Below are 17713 nucleotides of genomic sequence, written 5' to 3' on the forward strand. Positions count from 1 at the left end.
CACACACACAACACAACAGTATTGGCATTGGAGACTTGGAATAAAAACACACATTCAGAGGAGATAGAACATGAAGGTTTAGAAGGAATGACCCCTTGTTTATTTAAATATGTTCCTGATATTCATGCCAAGCTAATAGGGTTATTGGGCAGGTGTCAAAGGCATTATGTGGACAAGGGAAAAATCCATAGGGTGCAGAAATGTCTTCTGGCTTATTTGTTTGCTTAGCACTAAAACCAAGGTTTGATGCCAGATGATCTCCCTGCTTATTCCCACCATGTACCAGAGAATGAGCCAGGCAGGCTCCCTGGATTTGAATGTCGGGAGGAACTGAGGTGGAGGGGAGGGGTGGGCAGGTTGGACATAGCCCCCAATCAGAGATGCAGCCTGGGGGTTAAGAGCACACACACTGAGCTCAGACCACCCACCTCAGGATGTCTGCTTGCTTACCAGATACACTGTACAGAAATTGATCAGGCAGCCATCTGTATTGATTCCTGCTGCCACTGTGGAGAGTCAGTCACCATAACTATTCACTGGCTAATGGAGACACAATCTACATCTGCTTCAATCCCTTTGGAGGCTGCAGTGTGCAGGCTCAATCTGGCCAGCCCGGCTCAGTACACAACAACAGGTAACACTGTGCTGCAGTCTGTGGCCTGGCCTTGTGCTAAATGCATGCACTGCATGTTTGATCCATCACTGCATGTTTGATCTGTGTAACCTCAGGAAACTCACTGATTTCCATGGGCCTCAATTTTCCCATCTGTAAAATGGGGGCACAGAGCAGTAGCTACCTCTTGGAGCTGCTGAGTGTTACTATGTGAAATTCTTAGACCAGCCCCTGGGTGTCAGGAGGGCCACAAATTCTACTCTTCTGGAGCAAATTAGCTAGCTTCTCTGAACCTGTTTCCTGTGATCATCATGCCCATCATCTGCAGCTGTTGGAAGGTTGCAAAAAGAGGTAAAGGTGAGTGGGTGCTCAGGATATGGCTATCCTTCTAGTGCAGAGTTCAGGGCCTGGTATCAGATGGACCTGGTTACTGGCTATGAAGCCGCTCGCTTCTGCTTCCTCAGCACACACACCTGGGGGGTTGTGACAGATCAAACATGCGGTGCATGCGTTTAGCACAAGGCCAGGCCACAGAATGAAGCACAGTGTTACCTGTCGTGTACTGAGCTGGGCTGGCCAGATTGAGCCTGCACGCTGCAGCCTCCGAAGGGATTGAAGCAGATGTAGATTGTGTCTCCATGTAGCCAGTGAATAGTTACGGTGACTGACTCTCCACAGTGGCAGCAGGAATCAATACAGATGGCTGCCTGATCAATTTCAGTACAGTGTATCTGATAGACTTCACGGACCACGACACACAGATGCAGAGAGAGGATCTAAGGTTTTGCGAGCCTCCACAGCAGGATGGATTCTCACCGTTTGCTCCTCATTAGACCCAGGGTGCTTATTTTCCAACACAGAACACATGCAAATTGACGACAGGCCCATGCTTTTAGATGTAATTTAGAAGAATGAGCTCGTGTACAAGCATTAATTTGCTTAGTTCAGCATCAGGGTTTCCAGAGTTTTGTGATGTGTGTTTCAGATTGGGCTTTCTTCTTTCTGGAGAGGGGCTTAAGCTGTATAATTAATATCTTACCTCTTATTTCCCTTTTCAGATGAATCAAAGAGGGTAGGGTTACAGCACTGTCTACTATGCAAATTCCCTTCTACTTGGAGTAGCTGGAAGGGTACAGGATTTTGCTCTGCTCTCTGGCATCTTCCAAACAAGCCTGAGTGACCAGCCTCAGAAATTTCCATCACAGAACAAGTCTGTTGAATGAATCCAAAGTATTTAGACCTTGCTCCATCTCTGCCATCTCTACAGAGCCCAAGAGTGCTGCTTCTCTGGAGTTCACTAGGCTATTAAGTGCTGCTGCAGAAAACTGGATCTGTTGCTGAATCATGAAAACCTTTTGTTGATACAACAAAGCACTTTTTGGTGCTACATGTCATTTTGTCATAACTAGATTATAAAGGATCATATCTCATTTTAATTCGCCATGTATTTCTAATTATAATCCTTGAAACCTCTTACCATGTCTAACCTAATAGTGTGCACCTAGGGTAGGTTCAGCAAATACATGTTGGACTTTGATTAAAATATGGCTTTTAAAAAATGAGAACATAAGTACCTTAACTGTGTCAGCTAAATTCATGTGTCAGCCTGAAATCATTGGTCTGTAATCACTTCTCATTCCCACTTACCTTTCTTAAATGTGCCTTTAGAAATGGCAGTCTAGTAATAAGAATATAACAGAGTGCTTTGTTAAAGGCTTTGGCAATGGTTTTTTTAAAAAGAAGTGCTATGTTTTCATAAGTCGGGAAGGAGGAGATGAGCAGAAACACAGTGATGGACAGGTACTGAGAGGGACAGTGTGTCAGGGTTTGCTTTGTACCATCTTTCGTCTCATCTTCACTCAGCACCCAGCTGTTCACCCTGTTTTCCAGATGAGGAACTGAGGCTTAGATAAGCTTGGCCAAAATAATGTAGCTCCTATGAAAAAAAAGTCTCTGATATTAGAAATGACAAAAGAAAGTGTCTTCTGCTTCCAGTCACTACTAGGCTAAAGGCTCTAGCTAATGCATAATGATAAGACAAGAAAAAGAAAAGAAAACATTTTAAGAATGAAGGAAAAGATTAAGCTATAATTATAAGCGGAGAAGGTGATAGCATCCCACTCCGGTACTCTTGCCTGGAAAATCCCATGGACGGAGGAGCCTGGTGGGCTGCAGTCCATGGGGTTGCTCAGAGTCGGACAGGACTGAGCTACTTCACTTTCACTTTTCACCTTCATGCATTGGAGAAGGAAATGGCAACCCACTCCAGTGTTCTTGCCTGGAGAATCCCAGGGACAGGGGAGCCTGGTGGGCTGCCGTCTATGGGGTTGCACAGAGTCGGACACGACTGAAGCAACTTAGCAGCATAAGCTGGAAAGAAGATAATATAGCTTCTAACTGCTTAGAGTTTATAAACTACCTGCAAATAAACATCTCATTCACCCTTTTCAATAAACTCATCAAGTGAGAATTTTTGAGTTTTGTGGTTGAGACAACAGAGCTAGAATGTCCTTGTCCAAGGACCCTTAAACCTGTCGGGGTGAGGCTGTGACTAGTACATGGGACCCTGGACCTCAAAAGCTGCGCTTGAATAATACTGCCTGTGGCATGCTGAGCAATCATTATGTGAAGAATTACAGGCATAGATGGGGTTCCACAATACAATTGTAAGCAGAAATAGATACCATATATGTGTTTAACTAGATCCTATTGCCTTTATAAGGTTATATTAGATGTCTATTTATTTCTAATTTTAGAAAAAAATGTTTCAAAAACTGAGCCTTATATCCAGATGCTTGGATTCAGCTACCAGCTCAATATTGAGAATAGCCAGGGCAAGGAGGGGATTGAAATGGCAAAGGACACAGACCACAACCATCATCAAAAATGAGCAAAATGACACATCTATATGTGTCCCTTATATTATAGGGTTTAAATTTTTCAGGGAAAACGGTCTTTCCCAATTGGGACACAAGGAATGTGAATAAGGAAGGGGGATGGAGAGGGAGGGAAAAGAGGAAAAAAGATCATGAACAGAAAGACCTTGATCGATACAATACATAAAACAGATAACCCACAAGGACCTAATTTATAGCACAGAGAACTATACTCAGTATCTCATAATAACCTATAAGGGAAAAGAATCTAAAAGGTGTGTGTGTGTGTGTCTGTGTGTGTGTGTAAACTGAATCCCTGTTGTGCACCTGAAACTAACACAACATTGTCAATCAACTGTATGTCAATTGCAAAAAAAAAAAAAACAAACAAACAAACAAACAAACAAAAAGACCTTGGGGTTCCAGAATTCATGGGGGAACTAGTCTTCTGTGGACACTCCTGGAAGACTAAGAAATGTGAGAATTCTCTTCTTTCTCTGCACTCCCTCCCTCTCTCCCATGTTCATTAGCACCTGCTCCTGCAAACAAGCCCCGTCTAGGTACCAAAGATGCAGTGTTAAGTCAAACAGTCTCTGCCAATGGAGAGGTTTACTTGGTAGTTGGGAGATTTGCATGAGAAACACGACTCGCATGCAAGTTACACAGTATATTAGCCTGTGCTTTGGAGGAAAACGTAGCAGAGGAGACAGCTTGAGTGTACAAAGGGTAGGGCTTGTAATTTTAAACAGAGACATCAGGGTAGACTTCCCTAAGAAAGTGGCATTTGAACCTAAACTTGAGGGAGGTTGCAGGGTCTGCTGCTTTGCTAGCTGAGACCAGTGGAGCTGCAGGTGCCAAGCTGGTAGCACACCATGCTTATGGGAAGAATGGCAAGGTGGCCAGTGTGCCTGGAACAGGGCAAGGAGGGGAGAATGGTGTCCGAGGAGATTAGAGGAATAAAGGTGGTGAGGCAGGAAGGTCATAGAATGCTTTGTCCTAATATAGAAGTCCCTGATGCTCCAAAAGATTGAGGGTAGGAGAAGGGGGCAACAGAGGATAAGATGGTTGGATGGCATCATCTATTCAATGGACATGAGTTTGAGCAAACTCCAGAAGATAGTGAAGGACAGGGAACCTGGCATGCTGCAGTCCATGGTGTCACAGAGTCGGACACAACTGAGCGACTGAACAACAGCAGCAACAGAAGAATCTGATGTGTTTTGAAAACCTGCTGTAGGGCAGTCTAAGCAGAGGCAGAGAATGTGGTTAGGAGGCTGTAGCAGTAAGTAATCCACAAGGAAGGTAATAGCAGTTTGCAGCAGAGTATTATCTGAGCCATCGATGAGAAGTTCGTATTCTAGATGGAGTCTTTTGAGTGCTTATTGGGTTTGTGCTCAATCGGCTTCCCTGGTGGCTCTGATGCTGCCTGCATTGTGGGAGACCCAGGTTCAATCCCTGGGTGGGGAAGATCACCTGGAGAAGGAAATGGCAACCCACGCTAATATTCTTGCTTGGAAAATCCCGTAGATGGAGGAGCCTTGTGGGCTCCAGTCCATGGGCTCATGAAGAGTTGGACATGACTGAGAGACTAATACTTGCACTTGCTTGCCAGGTGCTGAGGTGCAGGGCCCTGAAGAGTTAGAGCATCCTTCAGGAGCGAGTGAATAACACAGGCTCTGCGGATGTTCTCCAAAGAGACTAATACTGGGGAGAGAGGCTGTGCTGTGTGAGTGAAGGAGATTGACCTTCAGGGCTCCCATTCTGTCCTGCCATGTGCTAGGAGGGGGCCCAGAGTAACAACCATTTAACCTGTTTTCTTATCTGTAAAATGGGAAGGTGGTATCTATTTGTATAATTCCTATGTATATAAGTAACAAACACATGTTGCTTAGGGAAATCATATCTATTTGTACATTTGCTATGTATATAAATAACAAATAGAGGTTGCTTAGGGAAATATTTATTAGAAGGACTGATGCTGAAGCTGAAGTTCCAGTACTTTGGCTACCTGATGCGAAGAACTGACTTACTAGAAAAGACCCTGATGCTGGGAAAGATTGAAGGCAGGAGGAGAGGGGGACGACAGATGACAAGATGGTTGGATGGCATCACCGACTTGATGGACATGAGTCTGAGCAATTTCCAGTAGTTGGAGAAGGACAGGGAAGCCTGGCATGTTGCAGTCCATGGGGTCACAAAGAGTCGAACACGACTGAGTGACTGAACAACAAAGGGAAATCATCTTAATAAATAGGGTAGACACAGAGAGGTAACATCTAGAGACATTTAAGTGGCTGAAGAATGTTATGTTTAGGAGCCACTCAGAAGCCAGACCTCCTCCAATTCCCAGGCAAGAATATTGGAGTAGGTTGCCATTTCCTTCTCCAGGGGATCTTCCTGGCTCAGGGTTCGAGTTCCTGTCTCCTCTGTCTCTTGAATTGATGGTGGATTCTTTACTTGCTGAGATATTGGAGAAGCCTCTGTAACCGTGTAATTGTTGACAAATCACTAATCTTTCCATATTCATTTGTATAGTGGAAAAGGTGGTACCTGCCACCTTTACTATGTAGGTTAATATGAGAGCATGTAGAACATGCCTGACACACAGTAATCAAAACTAGTCCCTAGTGTTGCTGTGAGTTCCAGGGAAGTTGTTCAGAATATCCTCAGATCATTAGCATATTTGAGCTGCATTGTACCTATTTCCTGGAGAAGGCAATGACACCCCACTCCAGTACTCTTGCCTGGAAAATCCCATGGATGGAGGAGCCTGGTAGGCTGCAGTCCATGGGGTCGCTAAGAGTCGGACACGACTGGGCGACCTCACTTTCACTTTTCACTTTCGTACATTGGAGGAGGAAATGGCAACCCACTCACTCCAGTGTTCTTGCCTGGAGAATCCCAGGGACGGCGGAGCCTGGTGGGCTGCCGTCTATGGGGTCTCGCAGAGTCGAACACGACTGAAGCGACTTAGCAGCAGCAGTACCTATTTCCAGGGCATTTTTTCATTTCCATATTTTCTGAATTCAGATTTTTACCTCATGGTCAAAGAATCACAAAGAAACCAAACCCTTGTATTTGGTTCTGTGTTTGCTCTTCCCATGCAATCAGAGTGTCTCTTTAATTTCTTCTTGGATTAGTCATGTTTACCAACAGCTCTAAAAATATGTTCCAGCTTTCAGAAAGAAAACGACAATAGCTGTAACAAGGTATTAGAGTCTATATAAACTTGTCTTGCTTGAAGTTAATGTGAAAAATGTACAGGAAAAAAATAAAGAGGGGAAATTTGGGAAATTGGGCAATGATGTTTAACCAGAATGACATGTGCATCTCTGAATATAAAATACACAACTGTGTTAATGCCTTGCCGGCTGCCTGCCATCCTGAGGTTTTATCACATCATAATGCTCTGATGAGGTATTTCTTTGCTTTTTTAGTTTTTCCACTCGCAGATGCCAACAATGATTATTTGTAATTTCAGAAATAAAGATGCTCAAAAGCAACATCTGTGATTCCATATTTTTCTATGGGATTCAGAATGCATGTCTTATTCCTATCTGTAACCGGGGAATATTTGCAGTCAAACATAATTCCTGTGTACTTGATTTAGCTCTGGGCCAGACTGACTAAGAGGTTTTAAAATGGGGCCCATGCACTCCGTATCTACACTGTGTGGATTCCCGACCTTTTAATCCCCATTTTCTTTAATACAAATAAAAGAGAGTTTATCAGTTGATTCAGATGAGTGGGAGTGTGCCATGTAAATTTCAAGGAATTATGTGCTAAATTATAGGACCCATTTGGGGGCTTAAATATTATTCTCTACTACACAAAACTGGCGTGGATTTTATTTTAACTGAAATGGCACACAGTGGCAGGCAATTATTTTTGTTATTGTATTTCCTATTCTGGCCTCCAGAACCTAAGGACAATGGAAGGGGATATTCATTTATAATTTGACCTCTTGAATTGTTCTTGAAATGCAATTTAATCCTCATATCAAGCAAAGTCTAATGCTGTATTTGCCAGTAAAATAGTCATTTGCATTTTTTATTGACAATACAAATTGTGTTTAATCAAGCAGTTGGCCTGTTAGCATTTCCAAATGATTGAAGACCTAGTTTGGTTCAAACTACATCCAATTTGGGGTCAGATGTATTTTGTTCTTGTTAATTATCAGAGTACATAAAGTTGCTTTTTTAACGCTGTGCCTCTTTTTCCCCTGATGTCCAGGTCCCACATAACCGCGATCGCTAATCTCTGGAAGAAAGCCAGAGAGCTCCTAAATTTTTGTTTCTGCATTTGCAGATGTCAGCCCAGCTTTGAAGAATAGGTAGAATATATTTACCTAATAGAACTAACTTATTTGATCGTTGAAAAGACTGTGCTGAAGTGGATGGGAGTCCTGGACCACAGATCAAAAGGCTATGGTTTGATGATCATTACTGAAGAGAAACAGTTTTTCAGTTTCCGGCTATGTGATACCTCACCTCTATGAGCCATTGTTTCATTATTTATAAACAAGGAGGACAGCAGTGTCCTTTCACTTACTTTAGGGTTTTCCTGAGCTTTTATCCTTTGAGAGGTACCATAGCTAAGCTGGAAGAGATGCCAACCTCAATCTTTACTATCCAGATGACCTCAGGTAGGCTCACTAATCCCTGCCTCAGTGTCTTCATCTGTATAGAAACTTCATCTGTATAGGCACATTAATAGTATTTACTCCACCGGGTTTTTGTGAGTCACAGTTAATATATGGAAAGCTGTAAACAATGCCTGACTGTGGGAAGTGCCAATTTTGCTGCTATTATCATCATCATTCTTATTGTGAATAGCATTTCCACATAGGGTTATTGTGTGGACTAAATCAGTTCCTATTTGCAAAGTACTTCAAAGAAACCCTAATGCATAGTGAGTCCTCTTAAGTATTGGCTACTGTTTTTATTTTTAGTTAGCTGCGATTTATTAAGTGCTCACTGGATGTAAGGCATTAAGTTAGGAATTTTTGTAGCAATGTGTGGGGAGGAGGAGTTACTAACATCACTTTACAGATGAAAAAAGGCTCTGAGAAGTTAGCCCCCCAACCCTCATGGTGTGGAGCCGGCAGAAGTTAGCCCCCCAACCCTCATGGTGTGGAGCCGGCTGAGTGAGCAGCAGTCAGGCCTGGAGGGCATGCAGTCTGACCCCAAGCAGTGCCCTTTCACATCTGTCTCTTCAGTCCTGTACTCAGGCCCCAGAGTCCTCAGCTTGGAGTCTCCCTCAGACACATGTCCTTTGAGCATTGTTCCAGACCCTTCTGTCACACACAGGGCTGTGTATCTTTCTTTGGCCTCGCTTTAATCATGGTGACCCAGGTTGGACCACTCTGCCCCACTCACACCTGCCACGGGAGCTTCTACTTGGCCTGCTTGTCTTTACCCTGAGGAAACAGGAGTCTGAGGCTGAAAACCTATTTCAGTTTTCTTTTTCCACCTAAATACATATTGCATCTGTTTCTCCCCCTTATTCCCTCCTCCACCCTGCTCTCTGTTATTCCCAATACAGTACCTCTTGTCAATAAATGTATAAGGACAATGATGATGACAGTGGTGGGTTCTAGTTTGTCTCAGATCTAGACATTCAGTGATAATTGAAAATATCAAATGTGCTTGGATTTGTTCACAAAAACACAGGTGATAATATTAGCAGACATTTATTGGGAGTTTACTATGTGCAGACCTATTCTAAGCACTTAACTGAAGCACCAGTTACTTAGTTATTTATCTAGTTTTCATGACATCATAAGTGATAGGTACTGATACCAACTGCAGTCTCCATGGTCTGCAGGGAGGTAGGTAACTGTTAGGAGCAGGGCAATCAGAGCCTTCAGCATTTTCTTCTGTTCATCTTTTTTTCTTGATGTTAATTGGTTGGTTGAGCACCATTCACTTGGCACCATGCAGTTGATGCACATGAGTGGAGAAATAGAAGGGTGAGGAGCTAGATTTATTTTAAACATGTGTATGCTAGGCATGGGGCTCCATTCTTTACCCATGTAATCATCTGTCACGTTGACAACAATCCTGTGAGATAGGTATGCTCTTTCTCCTGTTAGATATGAGGTTACTGTGAACTGGAGCTGTTCAGTGATTTATTTCCCTCACACTGTTACATGACAAAGATAGGATTTGAGCCCGGTCTCTCTTTGCATGAAGCTCAGACTTTTGCAGGGGTTTGAGTTCTTCACTTTCTCCTCCCTCTAGTTTTAAGACTACAGTGTAAACAAAATAGACAATGTGCCTGCCTTAAAGAGACTTACACTCTAGGATAAGGAAGATGTGGTATATACATACAATGGAATACTACTCAGTCATAAAAAAGAATGTCATTTGCAACAACATGGATGAAACTTGGGATTATCATACTAAATGAAGAAAGCCATGAAGAAACAGACACTGGATAATGAAATCACTTACATATGGAATCTAAAATATGACACAGATGCACCTGGCTAGTAAGCAAAAACAGAAGCACAGACATGGAGAACCGACTGTGGTTGCCAAGGGGGAGCGGACGTGGCAAAGGGATAGAGTGGGAGATTGGGGTTAGAACATGCGAACTATTACATATAGAAGGAATAAACAACAAAGTCCTGTGTAGCACAGAGAAGTATATTCAGTATCATGTGATAAACCATAATGGAGAAGAATGTGAAAAATGTATATGTGTGTGTGTATCATTAATCACTTTGCTGTACAGCAGAAATTAACACAACATTGTAAATCAATTAAACTTCAATACAATGTAGAAAAGAAGGAAGGCTATTTCGTGGAAGGTAGTCAGAGGTCAGATCAAGCAGGGCTTTGTGGAATAGGTAAGTCAAAGTGAAAACTGTTCAGTTATGTCTGACTGTTTGTGACCCCATGGACAGGCTCCTCTGTCCATGGAACTCTCCAGGCAAGAATATTGGAATGGATAGCTATTCCCCTCTCCAGGGGGTCTTCACGACCCAGGAATCAAACCCAGGTCTTTTGCATTGCAGGCAGATTCTTTACCACCTGAGCCACCAGAGAAGCTCTTACTGGAATAGGGTAAGAACCTGGGAATTTATGCCAACTTCCTTAAAACCTAGAATAAAGTTAGCCATGTGACCTTGAGCAATCCCTTTATATCTCTGAGTCTGCAGGTCTTTAATTTGTTGTGCGTGGGTAGTAATGCCTTTCCTATGTATATCTCAGGGATTGACCATCAAATGACAAGGAAATCTAGAAGCAACCTTCAAAAACCACAGAGAAAGATGGCTAATTTACCACATATATTTATCTCTGTAAAAAAGATGAGTCTTTGGAGGACTGATTTATATAAAAAAAGAAAAAAAAGCTGAGCAGTGGAATTCCTGAGTACCAGGTCTCTCATTAACTAGTAGTAGAAACAGAAGAAGTAATAATGATGATAATAAGAATAAATATTCAGTAGGCTCTTACTGTGTGCCAGAAACCAAGCTTTGATCTTTAAATATATTGTTATTTAATCCTAACATCACTGTATAAGACATTGATACTGTTATTACCTTCATTTGACAGTTGAGGGATGAGGCACAGTGATACTGTATCTGTTTCCATGTGTTTGGTTGTGAATAACAGAAAACTCCACAAGTCGCCTGAAGAATTAAGATATTTATTTTCGTTATATTATTATATTAAAAGAAGAGCGATAGTAAACTCGTGCTGGGAAATGTGCTCAAGAAAATCATCAAGAGCCCAAGATCTCCTGCTTTTCTGATCCATCATCCCTACTGTGTGGTTTTTGTTTCTCATGAGAGCAGACTAGCTGCTGTAGCTCCAGTTTTCTTGTCTCAGTTCCACGTCAGGAGAAAGGAGAACAATTGTAGGAAGGGTAAAAGCATTCAACTTGTAAGGCTTTGCCTTTGGGGGGAAGGGATACTTTTATCTATATCTCCTCTGCCTCCAACCTTAGCTAAAAGGGAAGCAGGATCCTGGAATTTCACTTCTTAGCTGAGCAGGCCAAAGTGACTAAGTGTGTTACTGAGCCAGGCGCAGTCACACTGCTGGTTAATGGTGAAGCATCCTTCAGCCAAGTCATTTAGACTCTTGGAGTCATACCCTTTACCACAGTGCTGTGGTGTCACCCTATTGGGAGAGGCTTGGGAATCTTGGACCAGTTATTAAACCTCTCTATGCCAATATTTTTATTTGTATAGGGGAGTAATAAGAATATTTAAACAATTGGGTTATTGGAAGAATAAAACAGTCATAAAGTGATTCCCACAGTGTCTGGGATATGGGATATAGTCAGTGCACACCAAGTAAAGGCGTGCCTTATTTTCCTGTGCCTTTATTGCATGTTTCAGATATCATGTCTTTTACAAATTGAAGTTTTGTGACAACCCTAGTTGAGCAAGTCTATTGGTGCAGTTTTCCAGGAGCATTTGCCCACTTCATATTTCTGCGTCATGTTTTGCTAATTCCTGCAATATTTCAAACTTTGTCATTATTGTTATATTTGTTATGGTGATTTGTGATCAGTGATCTTCACTGTTACTACTTTGACTCACTAGAGGCTCAGATGGTGATTAGCATTTTTATTTATAAAGTATTTTTAAATTAAGCTATGTACATTATTTTTTAGACATAATGCGATTGCACACTTAACTCAGTATACTGTAAAAGTAACTTTTAAATTAAAGTATAATTGATTTACAGTACATTAGTTCAGGTGTACAACAGTGGTTCAGTACTTTAATAGATTATATTCCATTTAAAGTTATTATAAAACATTGGCTATATTTTCTCTGCTACACAGTATATCTTTGTATCTTAGTTATTTTATACATAATAGCTTGTACCTCTTAATCCCCTACCCCTGTCTTGTCCCTCCTCCCTCCCATCCTCCCACTGAACCACTAGTTTGTTCTCCAGATCTGCTTCTGTTTTATTATATTCACTCATTTGTCTTAATTTTCTAGATTCCACATATAAGTGGTTATGTACAGTGTTGGTCTTTTGCTGACTTGTTTCATGAAACATAATATCCTCTGGGTCCATCCATGTTGTTGTAAATGACAAAATATCATCCTTTTTATGGCTGAGTAATACTCCATTTATGTTTATATACCACTTCTTCATCTGTTCAGCTGTTGATGGACACTTAGGTTACTTCCATGTCTTACGTCTGTTGTAACTAATGCTGCTGTGAGCATTGGGGTGTATATATCTTTTTGAATTAGTGTTTTTGTTTTCTTTGGCTATATACCCAGGAGTGGAATTTCTACTCGATTATTTATAGTCTACTATAGACTATAGTTATAATAGACTATAGTTATTTATAGCCTATTTTTTTTTTTTTGGCCATGTCACCTGGCCCACAGAATCTTAGTTCTCTGACAAGGGATGAAACCCGCACCCCCTGTAGTGGAAGTGTGGAGTTAACCACTGGACTGCCAGGTAAGTCCCTGTTATTTGTGGTTTTCTTGATGATAGCCAGACAGGTGTGAGGTAATATCTCATTGTGATTTTAATTTACATATCCCTGGTTAGTGATGTTTAGCATGTTATCATGCCTTGTTGGCCACCTGTATGTCTTCTCTTGAAAATGTCTATTCAGGTCTTCTGCCCACATTTTTAATCAGATTATTTGGGCTTTGATATTGAGTTGTGTGAGCAGTTTATATATTTTGTATATTAACCCTTTATCAGACACATCATTTGCTAATATTTTATCTCATGCAGTTGGTTGTCTACTTGTTTTTTTGTCTATGGCTTCCTTTACTGTGCAAAAGCTTTTAAGTTTTACTAGGTCCCGTTTGTTTATTTTTGCTTTTGTTTCCTTTGCCTGAGGAGACAGATCCTCAGACACAACTTTTTTATGCACCAAGAAACCAAAAATATTGTGTAACTCTCTTTATTGTGATATTTGCTTTATTGTGGTGGTCTGCAACTGAATTCGTATCTCAGAGGTATGTCTGTATATATTAGCCACTTTTACTATTACATTGTTTTTGTCCTTACTGTTAGCAGACAGTTCAGTTTCTGTGCCAGCATTTATGGAAACAGAGAATCAAACAAAACATGACATAACAAGGTTAAGTTCAGTGATGGAGTGAGGGGCAGCGGTAGCAGGTGTGAAGGAGAGTTTGAGGTTCCTTGGAGTAAATAGGAAGAGGTAAAAGAGGTCTAGTGGTTAGGAATCCTGGTTATCACCCAGGTGGCCCAGGTCCGACTCCCGGTGTGGAAATGCCAACCGAAAAGGGTCGGGAAGATCCCCTGGAGAAGGAAATGGCAACCCACTCCAGAATTCTTGCCTTGAGAATTCCACGGACAGAGGAGCCTGGCTGGCTACAGTCCATGGGGTTGCGAAGAGTTGGACATGACTGAGTGACTATCACTCTCACTCAAAGGGGTGAGGAACTCAGGGATGAAAAGATGATTGTTTATAGAGATGATGCTCTTTAGGTGGCAAAAAAAAAAAAAAAAAAAGAAACTAGGCTCATCAGAAAAAAAAGAGGAAAGCTTATTCCTGACAGAGGGAACAGCATATGCTGAAAAGGTGCAAAACCACAGAGGGGTCAGAGTGCAGCACCTACGGGGGGAAGAGCAGGGCTTTCCAACAGGCTAAAAAGCAGTGTGAGTGTGGGCAAGGCTCCTGAGCGATCTTTATGCCGGGTGTCCCCGAGCCCTAGGCACACAGTGAGCGGTGAGGGGCAACACCTGCTCTCAAGAAGCACCTCCTGTTGGCACTGTATCTTCTCATCTGCTAAAAGGGGAAGAAACCTACGTGTTGTTAACTGTCTGCTCTGTGCCAGATTAAAGGCTAAATGTTTGGTGAACATTGTCTCACCGAACTTCAAGGTCGTTAGTAAAGTGAAAGGGACTCAGTCGTGTCCAACTCTGTGTGACCCCATGGACTGTATGTAGCCTGCCAGGCTCCTCTGTCTATGGAATTTTCTAGGCCAGAATACTGGAGTGGGTAGCCCTGTTCCCTTCTCCATGGGATCTTTCAAACCCAGGGATCGAACTCAGGTCTCCCACGTTACAGGCAGATTCTTTACCATCTGAAGCAGGGTCGTTATTACTCTCTCCCTTTTATAGGTAAGGAACTGAGACCCAGTAAAATTAAATTAGTTTTCCAGACTACCCAGCTAGTCAGGGGCACTGCAAGGATTCTGACTCAGTTTTCTGTGACTCCAGAACCTGTGCACTCTGCTTCCTGCTCTGTTTCCTGAAACCTGAGTAGTGGTACACATCCACCCTCCCCACCCCTCAGCGGTAAAATGCAGCAATAACCAAGGGCACTTCAGAGCCAAATGCCGTATGAAACACACCAAGTGCAGAGATTTTGTATTTTATTTTAAGAAAAGGGAAAGCCCTTTACTCCTACAGTAAATTTCCACCAGCTTGTCAGTTATTCCTCATCCAGGCTGAGTAGCCAGAGTGGAGCTGTCCACGTTGCTTACATGAAGGCAGGTGACTTGATTGTAGTTCAGTGCCTTAGCTGTCACCGAGCCGCCTTCCTAAATATGATCCTTATTGCCCTGCTAACCCCTCTATAAACACCGCTGCAGTGAAAGCATAAAACATTAAAAACATCCCCTGGGTGACTGCTATTGCCTTTTGAATTAACACCAGAAATGCTCATTTGAGAGAGGTGGTTTAACTCAAGCGATATTTCTTGACGGGTTAATGAAGATCATATGTTATACTTTAACCTAATATAACACCATCAATTATTTAGTTATTTTTATTGATTGACCTCTCCCAGATTATTTAATAGTAGATTTTTCACTCTATAGAAGATTTAATGCTGAGCACTCAGGCACCTGCTTTCACCATTACGAGTGTCCTCTGAATATAGAGGTATGTGTGTGTATGTATTTTCTTTTTCTTTCTGGAAGAGACAAATTGCAGACCATCCTGGAATTAATGAATGTGATGCATGAATAAGCTTGCTGAATCTAAATGTAACAAAGACTCGAACTACAGATGACACTAGAGAAAGGTTTCAAGGCAGATCGTCAAACCCGGATGATTAGAATTGCTATTTAAATATGCAAAAAGCAGACAGGCAGCCCTGGAAAGGGAGAGTGCATGGCAAAACTAGTGTCACGACCAACAGTGAGAAGTAGCCCATAAAAAGCCTCTCTATCATTGACTTTGTAACTGATAACTAGAAAGAGATAGGGAATCATGTCCATTTAGCTTGTGTTATGGGATATAGTATATGTTCCTATGGGCTGTGCAGGGAGGAAAGAAAATGGGACTGGAGGCAGGCTGCCTGGCATCTGCTTCTCTTGTGACACTGGATAGTTTTTTTGTTGTTGTTTGTTTTTTCATTTATTTTATTGAAGTATAGTTGATTTTCAATGTTGTGTTAATTTCTGCTGTATAGCAAAGTGATTCACTTGTACATATATATATACATGTTCTTTCATATTCTTTTCCATTATGGTTTATCACAGGATATTGAATATAGTTCCTTGTGCTATACAGTAGGACATTGTTTATTCATTCTATATATAACAGTTTGCATCTGCTAATCCCAAACTTCCTTTTCATCCCTCCCCTTCTCGGTCCCCCTTGGTAACCACAAGTCTGTTCTTTGAGAGTCTGTTTCTCTTTTGTAGATAAATTCCATGTATATAAGTGATCTATGACATTTGTCTTTTTCTGTCTGACTTACTTCACTAGTGTGATAATCTCTAGGTCCATCCATGTTGTTGCAAATGGCATGATTTCAGCCTTTTTATGGCTGAGTAGTATTCCATTGTACACATGCACCACGTCTTCTCTATCCATTCCTCTGTCCAAGGGCATTTAGGTTGTTTCCCTGTCTTGGCTGTTGGAATGGGACTGCTGTGAACACACTGATTAGTTTGGTGACTGTGGGGTGCCTTGGTCTGCTAAGCCACATCCCTTGACTGGAGCCCTGCTCTCCTTACACTGAACTCCAGGTGCTTTGTGGCTTCTGTGTGAGGGTTGTGATAGGAATACAGAATATGAACAGTAGAATTATGGAAAGGTAGGATACTGGGATGATAGGCATTTTCAAACGCAGGCGATTAGCTTGGAATTTGTTCCTTGAAGTGTTGTCAACATGAACATGTTTTTCTAAGGCCTGTTCCCTGCCAGCCTTTTAGCCCTCTCCATATGTGGCGTGCTGCGATTCATGGGGTCGCAAAGAGTCGGACATGACTGAGCGACTGTTCTGATCTGATCTATGTATACTCAGCCATAGGTATACATATGTCCCCTCCCTCTTGAACCTCCCTCCCATCTCCCTCCCCATCCCACCCCTCTACAGAGCCCTGGTTTGAGTTCCCTGAGTCATACAGCAAATTCCCTTTGGTTATCTATTTTACAGATGGTAATGTAAGTTTCCGTGCTACTCTCTCCATAGATCCCGCCCTCTCTTCCTCCTTCTCCCATGTCCATAAGTCTGTTCTCTATGTCTGTGTCTCCACTGCTGCCCTGCAGATAATTTCATCAGTCCCATCTTTCTAGATTCCATATATATGTGTCAGTATATGATATTTGTTTTTCTCTTTCTGACTTCTCTCTGTATAATAGGCTCTCGGTTCATTCACCTCATTATAACTGACTCAAATGTGTTCCTTTTTATGGCTGGGTAATATTTCATTGTCTATATATACCACAGCTTCTTTATCCGTTTATCTGTCGATGGGGATCTGGGTTGCTTCCATGTTCTAGCTATTGTAGATAATGCTGCAGTGATCATTGGGGTACATGTATCTTTTTTTATTTTGATATCCTCAGGGTGTATGCCTAGTTAGGGGGATTGCTGGGTCATATGGTTTTATTCCTAGTTTTTAAGGGAATCTCCATTCTGTCTTCCATAGTGACTGTGTCCATTTACATTCCCACCAACAGTGCAAGAGAGTTCCCTTTTCTTCACAGCCTCTCCAGCATTTATCGTTTGTAGACTTTTTAATGATGGCCATTCTGACCAGTGTGAGATGATATCTCATTGTAGTTTTGATTTGGATTTCTCTAATAATGAGTGATGTTGAACATCTTTTCATGTGTTTGTTAACCGTCTGTGTGTCTTTTTGGAGAAATCTCTGTTTAGGTCTTCTTCCCACTTTTTGATTGGATTGTTTATTTTTCTGGTATTGATTTGTATGAGCTGCTTATGTATTTTGGAAATTAATCCTTTGTCAGTCGTTTCATTTGCTATTATTTTCTTCCGTTCTGAGGGTTGTGCTTTCACC

General features: G+C 41.8%; 1 protein-coding gene across 7 annotated transcripts in view; it reads left to right on the forward strand.

Moving 5' to 3' along the window:
• The window catches only part of DAB1 (DAB adaptor protein 1), a 462229-nt gene that overhangs the window by 90106 nt on the left and 354410 nt on the right, over positions 1–17713 (forward strand). Inside the window, exon 2 of one of the 7 annotated variants that reach the window (XM_070367957.1) lies at positions 12857–12932. The exons of the other annotated variants lie outside the window; for them this stretch is intronic. The gene's annotated coding sequence lies outside the window, so the exon portion shown is untranslated. The remainder of the gene's footprint in view (positions 1–12856; positions 12933–17713) is intronic. 7 annotated transcript variants of the gene reach the window in all.

Source organism: Bos mutus, chromosome 3 (genome assembly GCF_027580195.1).
Source record: "Bos mutus isolate GX-2022 chromosome 3, NWIPB_WYAK_1.1, whole genome shotgun sequence".
Taxonomy (NCBI): Eukaryota; Metazoa; Chordata; class Mammalia; order Artiodactyla; family Bovidae; genus Bos; species Bos mutus.